The 24447-nt window shown below is 41.1% G+C and overlaps 3 long non-coding RNA genes across 3 annotated transcripts in view; 2 read left to right on the top strand and 1 right to left on the bottom strand.

The window, feature by feature from the left end:
- The first annotated feature begins 1570 nt into the window (after positions 1-1570).
- On the top strand, positions 1571-13158 carry LOC116661119. The gene is made up of 3 exons (XR_004316876.1): positions 1571-1684; positions 12004-12173; positions 13056-13158. It is a non-coding gene; the product is annotated as an uncharacterized LOC116661119 (long non-coding RNA).
- LOC116661118 lies at positions 7444-15966 on the bottom strand. Its single transcript, XR_004316874.1, has 3 exons — positions 15849-15966; positions 10530-10616; positions 7444-7822 (listed from the first exon to the last, which is right to left on the bottom strand). It is a non-coding gene; the product is annotated as an uncharacterized LOC116661118 (long non-coding RNA).
- LOC116661124 overlaps positions 15924-24447 on the top strand; it is a 23816-nt gene continuing 15292 nt past the window's right edge. The window contains exons 1-2 of the long non-coding RNA XR_004316880.1: positions 15924-16001; positions 23015-23147. This is a non-coding gene — a long non-coding RNA (uncharacterized LOC116661124). The remainder of the gene's footprint in view (positions 16002-23014; positions 23148-24447) is intronic.

Genomic DNA, 24447 nt, shown 5'->3' with positions numbered 1-24447 from the left:
TTAGTTGGCTTCCAAATATACTCCCAGAAAGATGAAGCTGTTTCAGACTCCCAGGCCCCACTTCCCACTGTGGCTTCACACAGGAAAGGGAATTTCCACCCCACACAGCTGACACCAGAAGGCTGGAGGCTCCTCTGCATGCACAGCTGGTCCAGAGCCACCCCTGATGGTGCATTAAGAGGGCACTCATGTAAAAGCAGTGCCCTGGCTTTCCTTGCTGTTCTTAGAAATCTGCTCTCCAAATCAACCGTAGAACAAAGTGGGGAACAAGTTATTTGCCAAAATGGCCAGGCCTCCTATTGTATCTTAGGGAGGGAACAGAGAGGGGGAGGCTACCCCTCCTGCCCTCTGCCCCAACTCTGGGGAGCAAGTTTCTGTTTACCACAAAAAGGGGTGTCCTTGAGAGGTCATCTCATCTCTCATCAGCACTTTCCCCCCACACACACTCTCTCCTTGCACTGTTGGAAAAAAGAGGGGCTCAGACCTGCTTTAGTAAAACTTCCAGAGAAAAAGATTTCATAAACTTCCGCAGTGACTATTTCAAAACTAAATAACGTTCTGATTTTGCCAGCCACTGAAATGAAAGTAGGGAAAGAGAGTGGAGTGTGTGTGTGGGTGTGCTGTTGGGGGAGGATAAGCAGGGAGGGGAGCATCATGGCAAAAAGGGAAAACAGGAAACAGAATTATGAAGAGGAAGAGCCAGAAAATGAAAAGGTTTAACTGACATCCAAGTTGAGAATTTTGTGTAAAGGTATAAAGTCTTCTCTTTTCTTCCTTTCGTTACCTATCCAGCATTTCACCACGTTCAGGAAGAATAAAATGCGACCTACTCCACCACTAGAAATATAGTTGTTGCAGAGTTTTTTTCCTTGTTAAAAAAATAAACACAGCTAGAAATCCCATGAACCAAAGTTAACAGCTAGTATTCACATCAGCCTGGCACAGACTGTCCCTTGGGGGTTTTCAGCCCACACCCCCTGCTGCCATGACTCCGCTCCCCAACTTCTCTCTATCAGGAATCCTCTCTGCGCCTGAATTTTTGTGCTCGATGACTGCCTGTGGCCTTGGGCCGCCACTCTAAACACACAGCTGTTCCGAACCTCCCCCAACTCCATTCTCCCCCTGTCTCAGCCGCCCACTCTCTCCCCTCCCTCTGAAACGGAGATCCCGCTCTTCCTGGATGATTTGCTGGAGCATCTTGGCCAAGATATTCCCTACTGACATTATGGCTGAGACTAAACCCCTCACATTTCTCAGTCAAGTCAATGGAACCGGCTTTCTTTTTTTGCCGGCAGGAGCAGTCAGTGTGAATGATTTTCTGCCTGGAGCCAGTCCATCTGGGGCCAGAGGGTGGGGGTGGCACTGCTGGACCTTACATCACTTAGAAAACAGGTTGTTTTTCTAGGATGACCTGAAGAGATTTATTGACTTCATGGAAGTTGGAGGAGAGTGTTTAACTTCATTCAAAATGGCGGCTGCTGGTTGTTGCTACCAATAATGAGGACTCAGAGCCCTAAGTTCAAAGACTTTCTCCCCTGCATGTTTCTTGGGCACCAGGCTTCCTGTGGTGGTTGCTGGTGGCTGTAGGGAGAGCTGTGCAGGTCCCTGCTTTATTGGAAGTCTCACACCGGCTGACAGCAAGGCCAGGAAAGGGACATCCACGCAGAAGATGTGAGAGCCCAGGGTAAGTCTTGAGCCTTAGTGCCCCGAGGATTTGTGCTTAAGTGATGAGAACAAAGAGGGTAGAACTGGAAGGAAGGTCCCTGCTGTGGGGAGATGCCTGCAGTGGTGGCTGTTATTCTCCGTTAGGTCAGCTCACCTCAGAAATCTGGTAAAGTTAATAAACAGCACCACGAAAGTGGGTCTTCCAATAGAATTGGCTGGATTTCTTCAACCAGTCAATAACATGGGAAAGAGGGGTAGGAACTGTTAACAGTTAAAAGAAATTTAGAGACATAACTGAATGTCTCCAATTGGTTGGTCAGGGACCAGCTGAAGTATAGTCCCTGAGAGGATTCTAGTTTGAATAAACCATCTGTTAAAAACCTTTTGAGGACAATGGTGATATTTGGGAACTATTGTTCACTTTATTAGGTGTGATTATATGAATATGTGTGATAATGGTATTATTGTATATGGTATTATGGTTCTGTCGGAAAACGTCCTTATTTTTAGAGATGTATACGTGAGTATTTAGGGGTAAAATGTTATATCTGAAATTTACTTTGAAATAGTTGAGCAAACAGAGCAGGTGAAGTAAATACGTCAAGATGTAAGCAATTAGTAAATCTAGGTGAATCTAGGTAAATGAGTACTCACTGTATCCTGTTCCATTTTTCTGTTTATATGAAAATGTATGATTTTAAAAGTGTAAAAACATTAAAAAAAAAAAAAAAAAAGCCTAGGAATGTTGCCAGAGACTAGGTTCTTGCCTCGCCCAGAAAAGAATTCAAGAGCAAGGCATAGTAAGTGAAGGCAAGTTTATTTAGAGAGATACACACTCCATAGAGTGCAGTCCGTCTCACTCAGAAGGGAGAGTGGCTTAGGAGATACCTACTCTGTAAGCAGAATGCGTACCATCGTAAAAGGTGAGAGGGAGAGAGGCCAAGAGGTGTGGGGGGTGTTTAGTTTAAAGTAAAAGTAGAAACACACTCTGTAGACAGAGTGGGGGCCATCTCAGAAGGCAAGAGAGTGACCACAAGGTGTGGGGCTGTTAGTTTTTATGGGCTTCGTAATTTCCTATGCTAAGGATTAGTTGGACTAGTTGGACTATTTGGGGTAAGGCGCAGGGATTTCCAGGAATTGGGCCCCACCTACTTTTTGACCTTTTATGGTCATCCTATGAACTGCCATGGCGCCTGTGGGTGTGCCATGAGGCTCAAGGTCTACTGGAAATCGAATCTTTCACCATGTTGGTTCTAACCAGTTTGTCCTGTCCTTGATTGCTGTGTCATTCCTTCAGTGATTGTGCCCTGCCCCCTTCCCTCCTGTCTCAGGAAGGTAAGAAGAGAAAAACTCCCCATATAGGTCAGTTGTTACCCACAACACTGTTTGCAGGGACTATGGGTAAAGACTTACTAAAACCCAGTTGTTGAGGTAACATCAGGTGAAAGGCAGACAAGTAGACAGACCACGTCACAGAGCAGTGTATCAGGTGCAATGGGAGCAAGGGAGGAACAAGGGAGGAGTGTTTCAGGGGCCATGGGTCTCAGGTAGGGTGGGAACTGGGAACTGGTATTTGAGGGGGCGGGGCCTCCTGAAGAAATGACTCTTAGGCTGAGGCTCGATAAATGGGAAAGCTTAGCCAGCAGAGACATTACAGGACTGGCCATCCTCCTCCAGCCAGAAAGCACTCTCAGACTTAGGGGCAGGAAATGAGACACTGGGTAGAAAGGGAGGCTATGGGAAAGGGGATTGTCAGAGGACATGGCTTTTTAAGCCCATTTGTGGCAATACCCTCCTTGAGAAGGGGAGAGAAAGTTAAACTGAGGGTCCCTCCGTAGGGGACCAAGAAAGTCATTTTTCAGAAAAGCCAAGAATGAGTCACAACAAGGCAAGACAGCTTTAAGGAGACACAAAAACTATCAGGCAGCTCCAAAGGTCAAGGCAAGGGTCAGTAGCCTCCCCAGCAAGTTTTCATCACCCATCCCTGTTCCCACTGCCCTAACCTGAGGCCCCAGCCTCAAGCTCCAGAGTCTGTTCTGCTTTCAGAAGAGGGCTCCAAAGTAAATCTGAACCCCTGCCTGGGGATCCAGGGTACAAATATTCTCAAATAACACTTAATCCTCCGTAAATTTAACTAATCCACTCCTTGTGGTACACTGACTAACAAGAGGCAGAAAAGAATAGTAAATAACTGGAGCGACTCCAACATCAGCAGGTTCAGTATGTCCCTGCAGGTCTGGGCAGTCGTCCCCAAAGACCAGTGAAGTGGCCCAAAGTGTGGCTGATGATCCAGCATCCTATTGCTTCCAAAAGGAACAGAAAAGCCAGTGTCTGGAGAGCAGCTATGTGCTTGGTTAAAGGAAAGCAGGGACCATAAATTATTCAGAAGATCTTTTTATAATTGACTTAGAGCTGTTGGAATATTATCACAGAGTGAGAGGTTTTGGAGGAAACTTGGAGAAATTCTAATCCAGTCTTCCACCCCGCAGAGGTCCTGTTTACTTCAAAGTTTATGCCATATTGACCCATCAGCAAATGTGTTGCTGTCAGTTTCTTAAACAAAGACCTTGCCTGTGATTAGGGTTAATTTACAAGTTGAGACAACGTCACTGGAAAAAGAAAAGGCAACCAATACAAAACCAAAACAGCCTCATTTCACACACTGATCTTTTTTCACTGTGGAAAGCAGTTTTCAAATTTATTTGCCCAATATTAGCATGTGAACTAATGGGATCTGAAGTTTTCCTGGCTAGGGACCATCTTTATCCTTAGATACAAGGTCCAGTGTAGTAGCATCTGAAACTGCGGTTAAGCTCCAAAAGTAGAAACTGTGTCTGCTCAAATTAAAATCTGTCTAATTTCCCTAAAAGCAGAATATATAGTTGGATTATCCTTTAGCACTTGAACCTAGTTCAGTGTACTCAGCTGAACACCTGATAAAATAGTTGACTTGTATTTAGAGTCCGGGTTGCATTTAAAAACAAACAACAACAACAACAAAACCCAGCCCAGCACAGTTGAAGGAGCAGAACCACATTCAGAGGGAAGGTACCTCACCCTCTGAGAAGCCATTGGAATGGAGACCCACCAGAGAAAGCAGGCCACAGCCTCCTGGTGCACGCCCACAGGCAGAATCACTGCACACTCTACATTGACTTTTTCCTCTCACTTTTCCTAGTGCACATATATTTGATTTTTCAGAAGTTAAATAAGCTGATGACATAAGTCCAGACAGAAGTTGAAAGAGTTCGCTTCTCATCAGTTTATTTCCTGTTCTATTTTGTAAGATCTCATTAGGATTTTTACAATTGCTCGAGTGGAGCTAAATTTTTTTCTTATGATAGATAAACCAATTGTGTGTTGCATACTTACTGCTCACCAGGCACTTGCTCAGTATTATGACCGAGCATTAAAAATAGCCTTTGCTCTCCAGGAGCAGATAGAAAAATTGAAAGAGAAGAATCTAGAAGGCTGCATTGTCAGAGAATAATACAGGACAATTTGCAAGCAGCCATCTCAGTGTGTGATGAGAAGTGTTAGGGCTTTCCTGAGAGGAGTGGAATCACTGCCAGCGAGGGAGTCAGGGAGGGCCTTGTGGGAGTGGGTGGGTCTGGGCTGGGAGGCAAGGGCCTTAATCAGACCATCGTGGCTGAGTCTGGCCTCTGCCACTTACTAGCTGTGTGACTTTCTAAGTCTCAGTTTCACTTCTGTCGAATGTGGATAATAATAGCATATGCCTCGTGGGGCTCCATGAGGATTAAGTAAGATCTTGTGTGTAAGTGCCTGGCATACAGAAAGCGTTCAATAAATGCTATTATTCTTATTCTGAGCAGGACCGTAAAGGGTGGGTAGGATTTAGACAAGCAGGTGGGGGAAAGAGAGAGTAGAGTCCAGGCTCTGAGGCCATCTGGACGGAAGAGAATGGGAAGAAAGGACAGCGGTGATGAAACTGATATGAGTTCTGATCCTGGTTCTCCTGTTTTCTTGTGATTCGGGGCAAGTACGTTCTGTGCTTCAGTTTCCTCATCTATTAATAAAGATGAAAATAGTAGTCACCACATAGGGTTGTAGTGAGGATTAAATGAAGTAATATATATTTAGATGCTCAGCATATCTTGGAAGGCAAACAGAAGAGACTGGTGAGCTTGCTTGACTCTAGGGGAAAGATTAGGGAAGGAAGACTTACTTCGTATACATCTTACTCTATGTCTTTCAATTTTTTTTTTAATTTTGTAGTGGGTGGAGACTACCAGTTTTAAAGAATGTAATCTCAAAAAGCATATGCAAAAAAAGAGATCAGTACATGCCTGCTACATCTTAAATACAAAAAACAAAAAAAAGAGAGAGAGGGAGAACCATTGTTATTATTCCACAATAATTGTTCTTATTGCTATATGTACTCCCCAAGGAACAAGACCACACTCTTTTGCATCTTGCTAAAAAGAAAGAGTATGGGGTAATTTCAAGATGTAGTCAAAAAGGTGCATCGGTTGTTCAGTGGTAGAATTCTCATCTGCCAAGATGTAGTCAAAAATCTTCAATATTTTGAAAAATAAGAACAAAACAATTTTATACAGTATAGCACAGGGAACTATACTCAGTAGCAATAGCTTGTATCCTGTAATGAAAAATAATATGAAAAGGAATATATGTATGTATATGTATGACTGAAACATATTGCAATACACTGGAAATTGACACAACATTGTAAACTGATTATACTTCAAGTAAAATAAAAATTTTAAAGGCAAAAAAAGAATAAACCATAAAAAAAAATAAAAAGATGCTATTGTTTTAAAATATATTTCTAAAAAAAGATTTGCAGAAAAAAATGCTAAAATCATGTTTAGCCTTCTGAAGGAAACAGTTTTCAAGCACTTAAAGTAATTTTGGCAGCATATATTGAGATAAGAAGAATTAATTGACCCCATCACAGTTTTGTCCCCTTTAGGCATTTAAGCAATCCCAGGAGGATTTTGACTTGTTTTCTCAACTTCTTAACTGTTAAGGAATAGGCCTTAAAATAAGTTTATATTTACTTTTAAAATGAATGTATTCTTAAAGTTTTTATCCAGATCAGATCTCTCTGACATAATTCTGAGTTTCTGAGAGCTCATAGTAGTTTTATGCTTCAAAATAATCTGTCTGTGTTTCTGCTCCATACTTGGAGCTTGAATTTATCTCTGCTTTCTTTCTCTTCTTTTTTTCCTTTCTTGTGCATTTCCCATCCTTTCCTGCTCACAGTTTCCTGTGAAACTGTGGTAGATCAGCTTGATACGTTCTCATTGGCAGTTCTATGGCCTCCTAGGCAAAGATATCAATTCTAAAAGGCTTCCCCAATTTCTGCAGAAACCCACGTCAGCCCTGAGAGCCCCAGGCTTTGCTTTTCAGCCTTGGCTTGGAGCCCTGCCTCCCCTGAGTGCTCATACTCACCTAGCCTCCCAACACAGCCCACCTTCCAGGGACCTGGAAGGAATCAGGGCACAAGAAGCTCAGTTACTGCCAGGCGCCCTGACAGGTAGGGGGAATCTTCCTGTGTTAAATGGATTGCTGACTTTCCAGAAAAATCTGACCACTTTACATTTTGTATTAATCATCAGAGGGCCTTGCCTTCCTTCAGATAAACTCAACCTATGACTCTTTCCTCTTACTACAGGAAATCTATTGTGTGGCAAATATGCCGACACTGCTCAATCCCAGAGTAAAGTTACAAAAAGCAAGAGGAAACACTCTCAGCAAAACTTGAGTGCCTGAGGTTTCATTTTTACATAATTTTAATTTTTCTCCTAGTAATAGGCAATATTTTTCTGAAAGTAAATTTTACTTTTTACTTTTCAGATTGGAGATTGTTTTTCCATCTGGCTTTTCTACTTTCAGATTCATTTGTTACAAAGCTGAAGTCAAAATTCTCACAGCTCATCAGTGGCAACTTGATTATAGATCTTCATCCAAGAAATAAAAGTAACATTGATTTGAAGAGAGGACAAATGTACAGAAAATACATTCAGAGATATCAGACTTTCCCGACATCCTGCTGTTTGCCTCGCAGAGCAGAGCAGATCTCACATTCCCCCACATTCCTCTTCTTTGGCTCCAGAACATGTCTCTGGAAATTCTCTTGTTTGACAGCCAAAGATACGCATTTTTAGAGCCTGACCTGTGAGAGAGGGCAAAGGATCACTTTTTAAAAAGAACAAGACTGGAGTTATCACTTTTTCCAGATGGATATGAAGTAATTTTTCAAAGAAATAAAGACATTGAGTTCTTTGGAGTCTTGTCAATAGCAGTTCAAAGTTTGCATTATCAGAGGAAGGGAGAAGCTTAATCTTCTAGGGAAAGATGATGGACTTAATGATTGGAACCGAGGACCAGATTTTCTATATAGCCATAAATTAATGAAGGTTAAGCTGCAGGGCCCCTCACTTGCAGGGGCCCCTGTGAGCACTAGGGGATAGCTGCTGGTGGAAAAAGGAGAGCAGATTATAATCAAGAAGCATTTCTTTGGGGAGGGGGAGGTAATTACGTTTACTTTTAAATTTTCATTTATTTATTTATTTCGAGGAGGTACTGGGGATTGAACTAGGACCTCATGCATGCTAAGCTTGCACTCTACCACTGAACTATACCCTCCACCTCAGGAACCATTTCTATGTAAGCATTTCTGGTAAATTGCCTAATCTTAGAAGGAAAGAACTCAAATCTCCACAACTTCAGTAATTTGTTGTGATTTATTTTCTTTTTCTGTGTATTTATTTTTCATACCCACTTTTTATATTCATAATTTTACATTCTTTTCCTTAAGGAGAGTACCCAAAGTTGTGTAAGCTTCAAGACCCACAAAATCTGGCTCCACTATGTATAAGAATGAATAATGTTTAATTATAATTTATTGCCCAGTGTCAGTTCCTAGTAATCTTAATTGGCAGCTCCTTTTAAATTTTAAAAACAACCATAGTATATTTGATTATATACATATATATCATAGTGTAACCTTTCCCTCATTCAGCCAAGACACGGAATGAGAATTTAGAGAAGTGTGTGACTGTGCGAGTGTGTGGGTGTGTGTGCTCTTGCGCCATGGATTGAGGAAGGGAACATGATATTAAGACTCTAAAGGCAGGACTTTCTCCTTCTTCCAGAACATGAACTGTTAATGCTTTTTCCTCACTGAGATATTGAAATCTTCTAAACTGGCAATATGTTTGTGGCTTTTCAAAGTTATGAACATGTACTGGTATTTCAAAGAACCCACCAGCACCACTGTCCATCCTTTCCCTGAAGTAGAGTTTGCTGGACTGAAAGAACTTATCATTGGATCTTCTATAAGGATATAGTTGATCATGTTGTTCGGCGTTTCACACTGTCCTATTCTGGGAGACTCGCCAAAGAATTTGCCTGGTCTTAGTACTAAGAGTGATATACTTATTTTAGGCCATTGGCCTTTTTTCATCCTATCAACTGTGTGAACTGTGTAACCACTTTGCACTTCCTGCTTTGAGTTGGTTGCTGGTAAGCCTGAAGTTAAATTTGCACTCGGGCCACACTTCATCATTATGCTGTGCTTTTGTAATCACATCCCTGGCTCCATTTTATGTTGTCTTTCTTCTTTTATTTCTAATTAGTTTCTGTGGGAGCCCATGATTGGGTCAATAAATTGTAACAGACCCCAGCCGCTTGTGACCTTTAAGAACAACAAATGTGCTTTGCTAGCAGGCGCCTGTGCATCTGCACTCCTGTCTCCTTGCTGTAAAAAGCAGAGACAATGCCTTGCTTGCATAGTTGAGGTTTTAGCCTAGGATGCTTCCAATGGCAAAGCCATTGTGTGTCCCTTGCTATAAACGCAGGACACGGCTTGTTTATCATAAGCATAGGTCCATAGTTTAGGATTTACTCTTCTTGTTGCAAAGCAACAACCTATGCCCTCAGCTGTAAACGCTGGGCATGCTTTCTGCTTTTTAGATAGTCAGTAACCCCAAGACAAGGAACTGGCTGGTCTGGTAGTCTGTTTTGTAATCAACATCTTCTGTCTGAAGAGTGTACCTTGTTCCCCTCTCCCCATGTCTGTCCTGAAGATTAATTAAGCCTTTGTACTTATTGTGGATTCTATAATCTCTACTTGATGCTGTCTTTCCTTAAGCTCCTACATCCCATGACACAACTGTTGGTGATTTTCCTTTGATTGTACACAATGAATGTGGGAACATTTGAGAGGCTTGAGGAGTTGGTCCCCGACTCCCTCTCGCTCTCTTGACTTTCCAGAGTCTCGAGTAATTCATTCCATCTTGTTGGGACTTCCGCTGGACAGAACCCACAATTTTCATGCTCTTCTGTTCATTTTATAGATCCTTTCTCAAGAGAGTAAGGATATGAATTAATGAAACATTATTTCCAAAGCACTCTGTTTATAGTTTTATCATAGCCACATGGATTTGTAGCAAAATTTCTTCACTCACCACACCAGGAAACAAAAAGGTTTTGAAGGTAAAATATTAAGCTCTGAAGCATCCCTCTTGTTGCTTCCCACTTACTCTCTCCACACTTGTACTTGCTCACCTAGAGTCTAGTGTGCCTCTCACGTCATCCCAGCATTCTGTCACTTAATCCTCAAGGAACACTTATGAGGCATCTGCTTTTGTTGTTGTTGTTCTTTTTTTAATTGAAGTATTGTTGACTTACAATGTTGTGTTAATTTTTGGTATACAGCGTAGTGATTCAGTTTTATCCACACACACACCCCCCTATACATATATATATATTCTTTCTCATATCTATTTCTAACCTGTCATTGCCACACTCAGAATTTATCCCACCCTCTATCTCTCCCTACCCTCATTTCTTATAAGGAGTGCTCTGAGAGTACTTACCAAGATTCAGATTGTACTCAGGATATCTATCAATGCACTCAGGGTAGATGGATGCAAATGGAAGTTTCAGAGAAGGTTCTCAAGAATCTGAAAAAGAGCATGAAGGCACTCTGGGCCTAGGAATGGCATCAGAAATAATTCAGACAGGAAAGAGATCTGACCGTGGGAGGCGGAGGCCCATCCTCCCTGTACCCTCCTCAAGACTTGAGCTATCTTTGTGGAGACACTAGACCTCCTGAAAGACGCAGGCAGGGCCTGATGTGCAGAGTGTCCTGAAGGTGTGGAAAGCTTAACAGGGACAGGGGTTAACTCTGGTCAGAACTAGTTTGAATTTTTTTTTTTTTTTTGCAGGGGGAAAGTTATTAGGTTTATTTATGTAGTTAGTTGGGTTTTTTGTTTGTTTATTTGTTTTGTTTTGTTTTTATGGAGGTACTGGTAATTGAACCCAGGACCTTGTGCATGCTAAGCATGCACTCTACCACTTGAGCTAAACCCTCCCCACTGGACTAGTCTGAATTTAATAGCTCCCATTTCAACTTCTAATCACTTAGAATTTCAGATTCAGGTCAGAGTGAGAAACAAAGTCTAAAGAGAAGGCAGGCACCAACAGCCCCAAATTGTATTTCTGATGTACTTTTGCCCCAAATGCCCCTCTGATGTAAGCAACCCTCAGTCTGTCTTCCTGTCACATCCCCCACCATCTAACTTCAGTCTCCTAGAAGCCCTCTCCTTGATACCATTTATTTATTTTCTCTGTTTCGGTCAGAAATACCTTTCTCAGACTTTTTCTCCTATTCCTAAAAAGAGGGGGTGAGTTAGCTGTGAGTAAATTTGAGATTTTGTGTGAACCAGACTGATCTAAGTATTTTATTTCCACCTACAAATTGAGATGATGACTACTGAGTTATGTCACCTAAGAAAGGAAAGTTAACAGTCAAAAATACTTGAAGACTCAGAAGGGAAGGAGATGTTGAATGGTATCTTAGTCAGTCTGGGCTGCTATAACAAAGTCCCATAGACTAGGTGGCTTATAAACAACATAAATTTGTTTCTCACAGTTCTGGAGGCCAGGAAGTCCAAGATCAAGGTGGCAGCAGATGTGTTATCCGGTGAGCGCCCACATCCTGGTTCATAGACTCCACAACTGAGGTTGCAGACATCCAAACTGTGACAATGGCACTATCTGACACAATTTGTTGCCTCCCAACATTCATTCCCCAACATTTTTCCTTGCTAACAAAATCTCAGTTTTGTTCAAGTATTAGATGAACATGTGTCTCAGAAACACCGGGCTCTTCCTCATTCCAGGGATGAATCCTGATTAGTCTAGGCTGATCGTGGTATTCTGTTTCCCTCACCAAGGCTTATAAAGCAACTCAGGAAACAGGTCTGCTAGGAGAACTCTGGAAGAACTTTTATCTGTGTAATTGGAGCATGAAGAAGGACCATGCCTTTTCCCATCTTCCAACCCTAGGACATGCTGAATTCCAGCAGCCACGTTAAGGATACGCCGGGATGAGCCTGAGAACAAGCTGGGGATGACAGAGCAGAAAAGTGGACAGAACCTGGGTCCTTGAGACACATCTTTGAGCCATTGAATTAATCACCTCTGGAACCTCCTTACTTCTAAAATTTTAATGAGAGGTAATGACATTGTCTTATTTAAACTAAATTTAGTTTTCTTTTCTGTTACTTGCATCAGAAGCATATCCACTGATATAATGACCAAAGGTATAAGAACAACAACAACAAGAAAAAAACCAACAATAAGAGTATGCATGTTAGCAACAATTAAGTTTCCCAACAAGGCCAGTAGCATCAAATTAAGTTATATGAATACCACCCCTGACAATTTACCATTTTCATTATGATCCTTTTACCTAAAGTTATACATAGTGTCCAGTAGTTTGCCCTAAGTTATTTTATACTCACTACTTTTTTTTTCCTTTTTTGAGGGGAAAGGAGGTTGAGGGAGCAGCTGATTGTAGAACAGGGGTCAGGAAACTTTTTCTGGGCCAGGTAAAGGCCAAGTAGTAAATATTTTATGCTTTGTAGGCCATATGTCTCTGTCACAACTTCTTAACTCTGCCACTATAGCACAAAAGTAGACATAAATATGACATAAATGAATGATCATGACTATGTTCCAGTCCAATTTTATTTATAAATGCTAATATTTGAATTTCCTATAATTTTCATGTATATCACACAATATTTCATTGTTTTCAATCATTTAAAAATTTAAAAACCACACAAATGAGTACATGTAAAACTAGGGAAATCAAGACAAGATCAGTGGATTATATCAATACCAATGTCCTGGTTGTACATTGTATTGCATGGTTTTGTAAGATGTTACCACTGAGGAAAACTGGAGAGTACACAGGATCTCTCTGTATTCCTTTTTTTATTATGGTAATATATATATAACATAAAATTGATCATTTTAATCATTTTTAAGTTTAAAATTTAGCGGCATTAAATACATTACAGTGTTATTCAACCATTACCACTATTCCTTTCCAGAACTTCTTCATTCCAAAAGGAAATGCAGTAGCCATTAAAAAATACCTGCTCATTCCTCCTTTCCTGCAGCTCCTTTCAGTCTCTATGAATTTGACTACTCTAGGTACGTTGTATAAATAGAATCATACAATATTTGTTCTTCTGTGTCTGTGTTATTTCACTTGGCATAATGTTTTCAGGGTTCATCCCAGGTAGCATGGGTCAGAATTCCATTCTTTTTTAAGGCTAAATGATATTCCATTGTATGTATATACCACATTTTGTTTGTCTTGTCATATATCGATGGACATTTGACTTGTTCCTACCTTTGGATTCTGTGGATAATGCTGCTATGAATGTGGGTGTACAAATGTATGTTCAAGTCCCTGCTTTCCATTCTTTTCTTATACCTACAAGTAGAATTGCTGGCTCATATGGTAATTCTATTTTTAATTTTTTGAAGAGCCACCATAATGTTTTCCATAACAGCTACACTATTCTACGTTGCCACCAACAGTGCAACAAGGGTTCCAATTTCTCCACATCCTTGACAACACTCGTTACTTTCTAATTTTTGGATTTTCCTGATTTTTAGATAGCCATTCTAATGGATATGAAGTTGTATCTCGTGGTTTTGGTTTGCGTTTCTCTATTGATTGCTCATATTGAGCATCTTTTCAAGTGTTTATTGATCATCTTTATATCTTCTTTAAAAAGGAGAAAGGAGAACAGTCTATTCAACTCCTTTGCTCATTTTTTAATAGGTTGTTTGTTTTTTTGCTTTTGAGTTGTAAGAATTCTTTATATCTTGTGGATATTAATCACTTATCAGATTTATGATTTGCAAATATTTTCACCGATTCTGTGGATTGCCTTTTCACTCTCCTCATAGAGTCCTTTGATGCACAAGTTTTTAATTTTGATGAATCCAATTTCTCTAATTTTTTTCTGTATAGTAATACATGCACATATTATAACTGCACATGAATCTACAGTTATCTCAAATTTTAAAATTCAGTCAGTCAGACAAATGTAAATACCATTCTTAGCTTGTGGGTCATTACAAGAATAAGCAGCATTTGGCCCACGAACTGTAGTCTGCCACCCCTGGTGCAGATAGAAAATGGAGTTGCAACTTTTTCTCTGTTATTCAAAAACTCCATCCACTCCCTTATCCTGCTCCTAACCCACTACTTCTGGGACTCAAGAACTTAAAATAGTTCAGCCACATATATTTATATATATATATATGAATATGTGTATAAACATGGTTCTATCTTATGTATTCCAAAAATCAAAGGACTAATCCAAAAAGTAGCTATAATTCCACATTCAATTTTAAGAAAAGCTTTGCTCTTAACATACATTTATTCTCTTTGTTGCATTGTGGCAGAGGATTTTAGGACCAATTCCTTTGCAGACACCCACCCAGCCTTCCTCCCCTCCTGGGAATCCTTCCTCCACCTACACAGACAGCAGTTTGGCTTCCTACGGCCTCCTGAGGCAGCCTCTTCTGTTGCCTAAAAGCTCTAATTGTTAGAAAGTTCTGTTATCACCGCATTCCAAGGAGACTTTTCAATCCCTCTTAAAAATTAAGCACAGTATCTGGTTTAAAGAAGGTTTTCATAACGATAATGTTCTAGTTCTGAAATACAGAGGCGGCTTTGCGTAGTCTTCCTATTTTCCATAATTTAACTTAATGTTACGTAAGTTCTTTTTTATATATGGAGTATTTTATAATAAACAAATTTTAAAACAAGCAATTCATCATTCTTGTTTCTATCAGAAATATTATTATGTAAAAGGCATCAGTGCAAACCATCTCAGAGGTTTTTGCGGATAAAAGAAACATACCCAGGGCCACAGCCCTATCCCAAGGCCCCTTGTGAACTACCCCAGACAATTCAACAGCCTCCACATAATCATCCTTGCCTCTCTCTGGTCTGTTTTCACTCTAGCCAGACCGATCTTTTAAAAAGGTGTATCTAATTTTACCACCCTCTTGCCCTACATATTTATTAGTCTCTCATCAATCTCAGGATAAAGACCAAAGTCTACCAGGGGCCACCAAGCCCATTGCTGGCTGTCTCCAGCCTCATCTTGTCACCTCCCACAGCCCTCCATGCTCCATGTCCTCAGTTACTACATTTTGTCATGCTCTCGGAGGTGCTGTTTCCTCTGTCTGAATGCTCTGTTTCCACCACACACACCGCTCTCTGCCAAGGATATATGTTTTCATTTCTCCTGAGTAAATATTTAGGCGTTACATGTTAGATGTGCTAAGTGTATATTTAACTCTATAAGAAATTGCCAAATTGTTTTCCAAAGTGAATGCATCATTTTGCATTTCCATCAGCAACATATGAAAGTTCCAATTGCTTTAATTCTTGCTAGCACTTGGCTTGTATAGTCTTTGTTACGAGATTTTTTTACCTTTTTTTAATTTTAATTTTTAAAAATTGAAGTATAGTTGGTTTACAATGTTTCAGGTGTACAGCAAAGTGATTCAGATGTGTGTGTGTGTGTGTGTGCGTGCTCTTTTTCAGATTCTATTCTATATGCTATATTTTTAACAAAGCATAAAATAGTATCTGACTATGAGGTTCAGCCAAAATGCATAGAAAATGAGTAACTCCTCAACTCAAACAGCGACAGTGCTCTGGTCTAAGTTTTCTCTCCCCCTCACCCTCCAATGTTTATAGTAATAACCTTTAGCCAGGCTGCTGCGAAAGCACAGGGGGATTTAACATGCTTAACCACAGAGATTGTTTTTCAGACTGAATTGATAAAAGCACTGCAGCTTCAGAGTCTTACCTTAACATCTCTACAAAGCGCAGAGTTGCTCCTGAACACAACTCCTCTGTTGGAATCAAAGCGATGAGTGTGAAGGTCCCATGTGTGGAAATGTCACAAAGGACATAGTCACACAGGGCACAAAGACTTCCGGGAACGGAAATACTTTTGAAGGTTAGTTAACATATTTTCCAGATCAACTGCTGGTTAAACTCTTTAGAAAACTATCAGTGAATAATTTTTATTTTCCTTAAAACAAAATCTACATGTTGGTAAGCGCCAGGGGATGCTGGTTCCTTTGACAATTGTAGTTTTCAGTACTAAATGTAAGAGCAGCTAACATTACCACCAATTAAAAGGCTGATGTGCAAATTGCTGGGAGTGTTTTATAGACAATTTGCTTTTTATTTCATCAGAATACTCCAGTGAGAATGTTTTTGACTACAAGGTAATAGAAGGCTCGCTCTAGAGCTAGCCTTTGCTAAGGTAACATATTAATGAGTCATCAGAGGCTATAAATAGAACTCAGCATGAACTTCTGTCCACAATTACACCACTATTCCCACAAAGAGAGCTGTTACTAATGACAGAACATGGCCTGCTAGCCACTGTTACAACCAAGCGGGGGTGCGGACCCGGGGAACCACAGCCTTGTGGGAAATGTGCCTAGGTACGATTTGCCAAGACGTCATTATGTGCTTTTTTGGTCTCCCTTATAGCCTGTGGAGCAGTTGTATCTTTTTCCTCAGGGATCTTCGTTGTGGGTGCCAGCCAAGATTTTCAAATTCTCTTTCAGATGATAAATCCCTGACAATAACTGCCTTAAGGCAGTTATTTATCTCACTTTTGTCCCTTCCCCTCTCCTCCCCAGCATATACTAGAGTCTGTCATGCAGCACAGTAGCAGGTATGTAGGAGGGACCAATGATTATTTACCAGATAGATGGATGGCTAGATGAGTGAATGGAGGGACAAGCATGTTAACTCTATGCTTCCATATAATACTCTGGAATTTTGACCTTTCATATAAACATGTAAATACATTCAAGTCGATCTCCTAAGTAATATGCATCTAAATGTTCCCCGACACTCCCCCCCAAAAAAAACCCCACCAACAGCCGTACTTTGTGTCTTCACACTCTTGCCCTGCTCATTTCTTCAGGAGATAGGAGAGAATAAAGTATAACCTAAAAGCAGAGAGAGGGCAAAGCTGTTAAGACCCTGCCATTCACCACACCTTAAATCCAATTTCACACTAGCCCTAAAGGGAGGACAGGATGCAGGAAGAGTAAGGTCGAGGAAAAGAGATGTGATCAGAAATGGTCAAACACCCTAAGTCTTGCTGAGTTGGACAGCCACAGAGCTCTCCACCCCAAGAGCCTATCTGTAAAGGCACCAAGTTCTGGGGGAAGAAGTCCAGGAAGGGACATAAAGAGGCAGCCAAACAAATTATCTTCCCTGCAAGGTTGTCCCTCATCCCCATTGGCAAGTCTGTAGTAAATCCTCCCAGCCCTGAGTCAGCTGGAGAAAGCAGGGGAAGGCGGGAGAGGCAAGGTGTATGTGGTGGGGCTCTAAGTTCCTCTTTTTTGTTCATGGTCACATGAAGCCTATGTGAAACCTATGTTGGGAAGTTCAATCACTGAATCTTCTTTGCCAGTTCAGGTCTGCAGTGTCACCTCCATGTGATCCCACCCCTGGTTCCCTCACCTCGCTTTTCTTCACCCACATCATACACAACCCCTTCCTCGGGCCATCCCTCCACCTCTGCTGTATTTTCGGTGCAATCCTGCCTGACTTTATGCCCTTTCAGATTCAACCCATGAAACCTAAGGGGGAAAAGGCAAAGATGGTCAGGCGAGAAAAGACAAACATCAAAAATTCCATGATATTGAGACCAATCTATCCAAAGAGGCTTCTATTTCTGGGAGCAAGGAAAAGGGAGAAAAGACTCCCCTGGGACACTAGGGGTGGTCCTCCAGAGCTAGTAAGAAGAACACCACACTCTGTCGCTTTTGGATTCAAGGACACAGTCCTCCCTGAGAAGCACAGAGCTTTGGGATGATGCCTGCCTTTCAGAAGGACTCCCTACACTCAGTGGCAGTGACAGCTGAGGAAAACCCAGAGGGACAGAGCTCAACTCTGAGCTCCTACTCCCAGTCATTCTTCTTCCTTTGGCTTATTCCCTCATCCTCAAAGCAGCTAGGAACACGTGAATCCCAAAAGAAGAAAGTGTTCATGTTGGAGGATCTTCTGTTTTTAAAGGTGGCTAGAAGTGTAAGTGATATGAAAAAGACAAAAACAGGAAGTAGAGGATATAGGAGTGTCTAGAGCAGCGGAGACCGAAGGAAGATTTGAATGGGGAATGGTTGACCATTGAGACGCAGGGGTACTCTGTCCCTTTTTAATCTGTGCCTCTGCTTTAGTCTTTAAAGCTAAGTCCAGATCTAAGGTTTCCCATATTATTGTCCTATGCTGTCTTTACCTCACAACCCTATCTGATACAGGGATGTCTGGCTAATTTTTCTCATTTCTGCAGTCCTAGCCATACTGTGGCATTGTCAGCGTTATGAATTTAAGGTCTTTGTGGAGTATCTTGTACCAATGCAGTGAGTTTTGATCTATTCAAACGTTGCCATAAGCAGTTGTATCTCTACTAGTGTGTTGCAGCAAAGTGTGTTACAGCTCAGTTGTGACAGCAACCTGGATCCAGGTGAGAGACCTAGCAGCACTCAGAGGGTTGGAGAACTCAGGTTTATTACACCAGCAGGCCCAGAGGAATTAACACTCCAAGCTCTGGACCCCATCTGTAGGTTTACACAGGCTTTTATAGGCTGCCAGTCTACACTTTGCAACATCATATGCAAATAAGGTGTAACAAAAGTTGATTAAGGAACAAGCTTTGTAGAAATGGACCAACCAGAAGTGAGCTCTATGCAAATGAAGTGCTACAAATGGACCGATCAGGAGTTAGCTCAGGGAACCAATAGAATCTTAGGGGTAAGTTCCTCTTTCCTAGAAGCAAGCCCGTTTCAGAGGCAAAAAGCGAGATAATGCTGCTGGGCCAGGGAGCTGGATGGTGCTGGCAGGAGAGTAGTGGCCCTGCCTGGGAGTCCTGCCATCTGTTTCATGGGGCTTCCCACCTCAGTGAAAAGTAAAAACTCCTGAGGGATGAAAATTGATAGCTAGTCAATCCCAAGCATCCAAAATTATTCTGTAGACTGCTTCCATAGACTCTAGGGCTGGAATTTCCTTGGTGATCCTCTGGTAAGAAGGATCTTGGCCACACTGCTCCACTCCAGAACAAACTGGACCCAGGCTACATGCTAATCCCTTGGAGCTCTGGTTAGATCACAGCAGAATTCTGGTGACCTTAGAATTCTGGGTCCACTCAAACCAGGAGCAACCTCCAAGAGGGCACAAAAGCTACAGGCCTACCTTCTAATCACCAAATGTTTTTAAGACTCCCCAAACTTTCTAAAGAAAAGTCAGTTTGTTACAGATTCACAAGTTGAAGACCCAGTTCATTCTCCTGAGACCAACCTCTAACAAGCACAGAAACTCATCCAGATACAACCTCCCAAGATCAGAGCTTCCAAAAATCAGAATCACTTGGGGAGCATTTTTTTTTTAAGTTTCTTTTTAGTTGAGATAAAATTCATATAACATGAAATTAACCGTTAACTATTTTGAAGTGTACAATTCAGTGGCATTTAGTACAGTCACAATGTTGTACGACCATCACTTGTATCCATTTGTAAGACATTTTCATCACTCCAAAAGAACACTCCACATCCATTAAGAAGTCATACTTGAGAAAAAATTTTAAAGTACATATTCCAAGACCCCATACCCAAGAGACTGAAATTTAGTGGACATGGAAATATTTTTCAAAACTTTTCAGATATCTTACTCCTAGGTATTTACCTAAGAGAAATGAAAATGTACATCTACCCAAAGAGCTATCTATGAATGTTTATAGCAGCTTTATTTATAGTCACCCAAACTTGGGAATAACCTAAATGTCTCTCATTAGAGATATATAAACAAACTGTGATACATCCATACAATAGATTAGTACTCAGCAGTCAAGAGAAACAAACTTTTGATACAAGCAGCCACAAGGCTGAATCTCCAGTACAGTATACAAAGTGAAGGAATCCATTTTTCATACTATATTCCATTCATAAGACATTCTAGAAAATGCAAAACTATAGTGACAGAGAACAGATGAATGGTTTCCAGAGTTTGAGGGCGGGGATAGGCTTTGAGTACAAAGAGCAAAAGGGAGTTTTGGGAGGGGTGATAAAATTGTCCTGCATCATAGTTGTGGTGGTGGTAACAGACATTTGTCATAGCTCATAGAACTCCACACCAGAAAGTGAATTTTACTGTGTTTGAATTCTAAAGTAAATTGGAAAACATTTTAAGCCTCTCTGAATGTTTCTGATGTATGGCCTGTTTGGGGAACCAGTACACAGGGAACGCTGGACAACCTGGTTATTCTATAACCCAGTCAGGTCACACTTTGGACACTTGGGGCCTGACAACTTACCCTTACTGTCTCCCTGCATATCATCACGGCATTTGGGCATTTCCACAGACAAGAAGTATAAAAGTAAGCCATCGGGTGTGGCAGATCACAGACACGACCTATGCAGCGGTTTTGTGCTAGTGTTTGTCAAACAGAAATCACCGCACCAAATATTCTAAAGTCATTTTCAAAACATGAGTTACGCATTATCTCTTAGATTAATCGTAATCATATTCATAGAGAAATCATTTCCACTGATGGAGATCAGAAAGCAACCTATGAACTTACCAAAACATGTATTTAACATATTTAACAAAATATCATGTTTAACAACTTATTTTTAAGATCCCCCCCAATCAAAACCAAAACCGAAACCCAGAAGTTTTTATGTGATAAATCTAATGATCCTAACCAATGTGAGTGCAGGTCATTTTGATTATTTTTATATAATTTGTCACCTATTTTACAAAAAGGAAAACAAGAGGCTTATTTGGCCGAGCTGCAAAGTGAGTCAGTGGCATATTTGACAACAGATTCTTCAGAGATCCCTTTATTTGTGAAAATTTAGAACTATGGAAAACAAATGAAAATTGTGCACAGATGTTTACGTGGAGTAACCAGCCTCATTAACTGTGGGTCTAACCTTGTGCCTAATCTCATTAAACAACAACAAAAAAAAAGCCGTATCCTGTTGTGGTTGATCATCTACTCAAACAAGGTGGCTAGAATTCAAATAGAAACTTCCAGGTATACGAAGAAAAGAGACAAGAAGTCGGCGAGGTTTAGATTGGAAGATAATGCGAGTTTCGCCTGCAGGACAAAGGAAAACAAAACAGAATGTGCCCCGTGGAGTGAGAGAGATCTAACTGTTGTTTCCATCCGGCTAGAGTAGATTTTCTAATTTGCAATTTTTGCTTGCCCTTGCCTCAAACTATTTCTGTTAATACTATTGCTTTGCTTCCTCATCACTTTGCAAACGATTGCATTCTGCTGCTTTTTTTAGAGTTGCTTGTGCCTGAGAGGAAATGGAGCTACAAGTGTTTCCTTTCCATTCAAAACTGGCACTTTTTTTGTAGTGGGGGAAGAAGCTGAGGACTCACATCTTACTCCCAGCAGTTTGAGATAGCACTTAGTTTTCCATAAGCCTCTCTAAAAGTCCTTATGTTGTGAATTTATACATTTTATCACACCCTCCAGGAAGCAAGCTGGGCAACTTCTCCTGATGCCAGATGGCTCAGCAGACTTCTCTGATGTTGCCACTGGATTGCACATCCCTGCTTCTCTTATCCCACACCCCAAAGTACATCTACCTAGAAAGTGTAAAATGCTCATTATTTCACTGGTCCCCAGGCAGAAGTTCCTTCACCTTCACCGTGGGGGAGTCACTCCCACCCATAGTGAATCTTCCTCCACCTTTCCAACCTAAGCACCTCTTAGGTGTACCGTCCTGGAGCCCAGAGTAAAGCCAGGCATTCTCTTAAATAATCTATACATATGGTTTAAAATGAGAATAATGTTGAGGAGTTGCACAAATTTGGTAGTAAGAGATGACTTTGTAGGAAAATCACCATGTTTATTTATTACATAAGTCAGAATTCTTTTGGTTGTAAGTGACAGACCATATTTGAATTAGCTTAGGGAGAGAAGGGCATCTATTGACTCATGTAACAAGAAAGGATCAGGGAAAGAATAATTCAAGGGCTTGAGACACCAGTACATTTTCCCTCTCTGCCTCTTCTGCTTTTCTCTGCAAGTGGAGGGTATAGCAGGATTTGGAGACACATATTTCAATTTTACCATAAAAGAAGAGAGAAAGAACACAACATGTGTGTGTACATGCTCATGTGTGTGCATACACACACACACATATACACACACACACAACAAACATACTGAGAAGATTCAGACTATATATTAGAGCAGCGAGGTGCAAGGGAACAATTCTCCAAAAAGAGGGGGAAGCACAAACAAGGCCCCTGGGGAATCGGTTCTGAACTAGAAACAGATTATTTTTATCTTGAGGGTTCATTTCCAGGCATAAAGCCTCCTATTCCCAAGAATACACTTACATCAGTTTGAGAGGCACAGACACATATCATACAGCATTTAAGAGGGGCCTCAAACTTATGTCCTATGAAGAATTTTCTAGTGAAGCACTGTCTGTTCTCTGATAAGACACTGAGATGGATTCTGAGAGCCTCAGGAACCTGGGGGAGGCAAGACACAGAGAGAGTTAAAATCCTTTTTAGAAAGGAATTAACAGCAACGTTAGGTTATGGAAAGAGAAAAGAGGATGGAAGGGCTAGAGTGAGAGAGAAGAACGAGTGAGCATGAGCCTGGGCATTACATTAAAAATCCCTAGTCATGAGAAGGCCAAGGAACCCCTAAAAATTAGGAGCTGTCACATGAAATTTGAAGTTGTTTGTGTTGCTGTAGTATAAGTCCTCTGACAGAGACAGATTCGGTGTTCTACAGGTCCCTTTTTTTTCTTCCTGGGTTCAAAACTAGACTACATTTCCCAGCCACCCTGGCGTGGAATGTAGATGTAGCCAGAGCACTAGTTCTAGTCATTGGAAGTGGGCAGCAAGGATGGGTGGCCCCTCCAGGCCTGGCTAATGTAACTCCCACATTATTCTCCACTCTGCCCTCTCCTGCAGGCTGGTGACAGAGGACCAGATGGAGGACTCCATGCCCCCAGAAGATGCTGGAACCACTAGACAAGAGGAGCCTCAGTCTGTGAATGGCTTGGTGGATCAGGCCTCTTCCAGCCTCCATCGGACTGTGACATGAGTAAGAGATCATCCTTTTGCGTGTTTGCTCTTGTTGTCACATTATTGCAATTGGGGCTTGTTTGTTGTAGTGACTGACTTATTCTGACTAACATAAACTCCTACTCAGACCTACACCCCCTCTCAGGTCTTCAAAAAGTCTACTAGAGATGTGCAGATGTCCTATGAGGGTGGGAGCCTTGAGGAGATCGTAACAGAGGCTGAGTTTCACAACCAGGTTAACAGGGCATGGAACAGAAACTGCATTTACAGGAAAACAGTGCATTCCATAATCTAAAGCCATTTACAGAAGTAGGGCCAGACATGACCACAGGATCAGAAATTTACAGAAGTATTGGAATGGGTTTTGATTTCTACAGAGCGTGGAATGAGGGAGGCCTTATGGAACTTTATCTAGATGTGAAGGGAGTAACGAGTGGATTATGTTGCTATCTTTATGTGGGTCCGGGTGCTATGAGTGAAAATAGTTTTTGACTAACATGTCAAGGATGGAGACTGCAAAACTCTTATGACCATGAAATCCTGAATCAATACGTATATCACTTGGATGTTTACAGAATTCTTTTCTACTGAGAAATCCCTGATAGACAGCCGAGCAGGATTTATTTACCAGGCAATGAAAAGAGCAGCCAGCATCTACTTCCCAGTGTCAGTCTCCCCATTTTTCTCTCTCCTAGCTCACATGCTGTTGTTTTCCTTTAGGGCATTAATGAGATACTTATTACTGCATTTATTTTTAGATGTTTTTGTTTCCCCCCTTAGACTCTAAGCTCTATGAAAACAAGGTCTGTGTCTGTTTCACCCTTATTGTATCCCTGGCACCTAGCACAGTGCCTGGCACACACTTCAGGAATATTTATTGGAAATGAAATCTGTAGGTGTGTTTGTTGGAATGAAGTGAAATCTGTACATGTGAGAGCCTCAGTTAGCCACCTGTTGACCTTGGAGAATTCACCTCCTAATTTAGTTTTAAGAATCAAATATTGTTTAACTGTCTGACAATTTGAAAATGCATTACTACCTTTCTTTATGTAAAGAACAAATGGCATTTATCATACATGAATATGATATGAGTTCTCATACATGAATTTTATCCTAGCAACAGCTATGTAGGGTTATTATTATTATTGTTATTATTGATAACATCTGCTTCTTTCTAGAAGACACATGAATTCTTTTTCCATGTGTTATATAGCCCAGGCTGAGTTTGAAACTGAGTGTCTCTTTCCCTTCAATCCAGGCAGCAGCAATATTAAGTAAATAGCCTTCCTGGCTGAACCTCAGCTGACCTGCCTACTGGA

Source organism: Camelus ferus, chromosome 3 (assembly GCF_009834535.1).
Source record: "Camelus ferus isolate YT-003-E chromosome 3, BCGSAC_Cfer_1.0, whole genome shotgun sequence".
NCBI classification, from domain to species: domain Eukaryota; kingdom Metazoa; phylum Chordata; class Mammalia; order Artiodactyla; family Camelidae; genus Camelus; species Camelus ferus.
The sequence above is the reverse complement of the archived record's forward strand: the minus strand, read 5'-3'. Positions and strand labels throughout refer to the sequence as shown.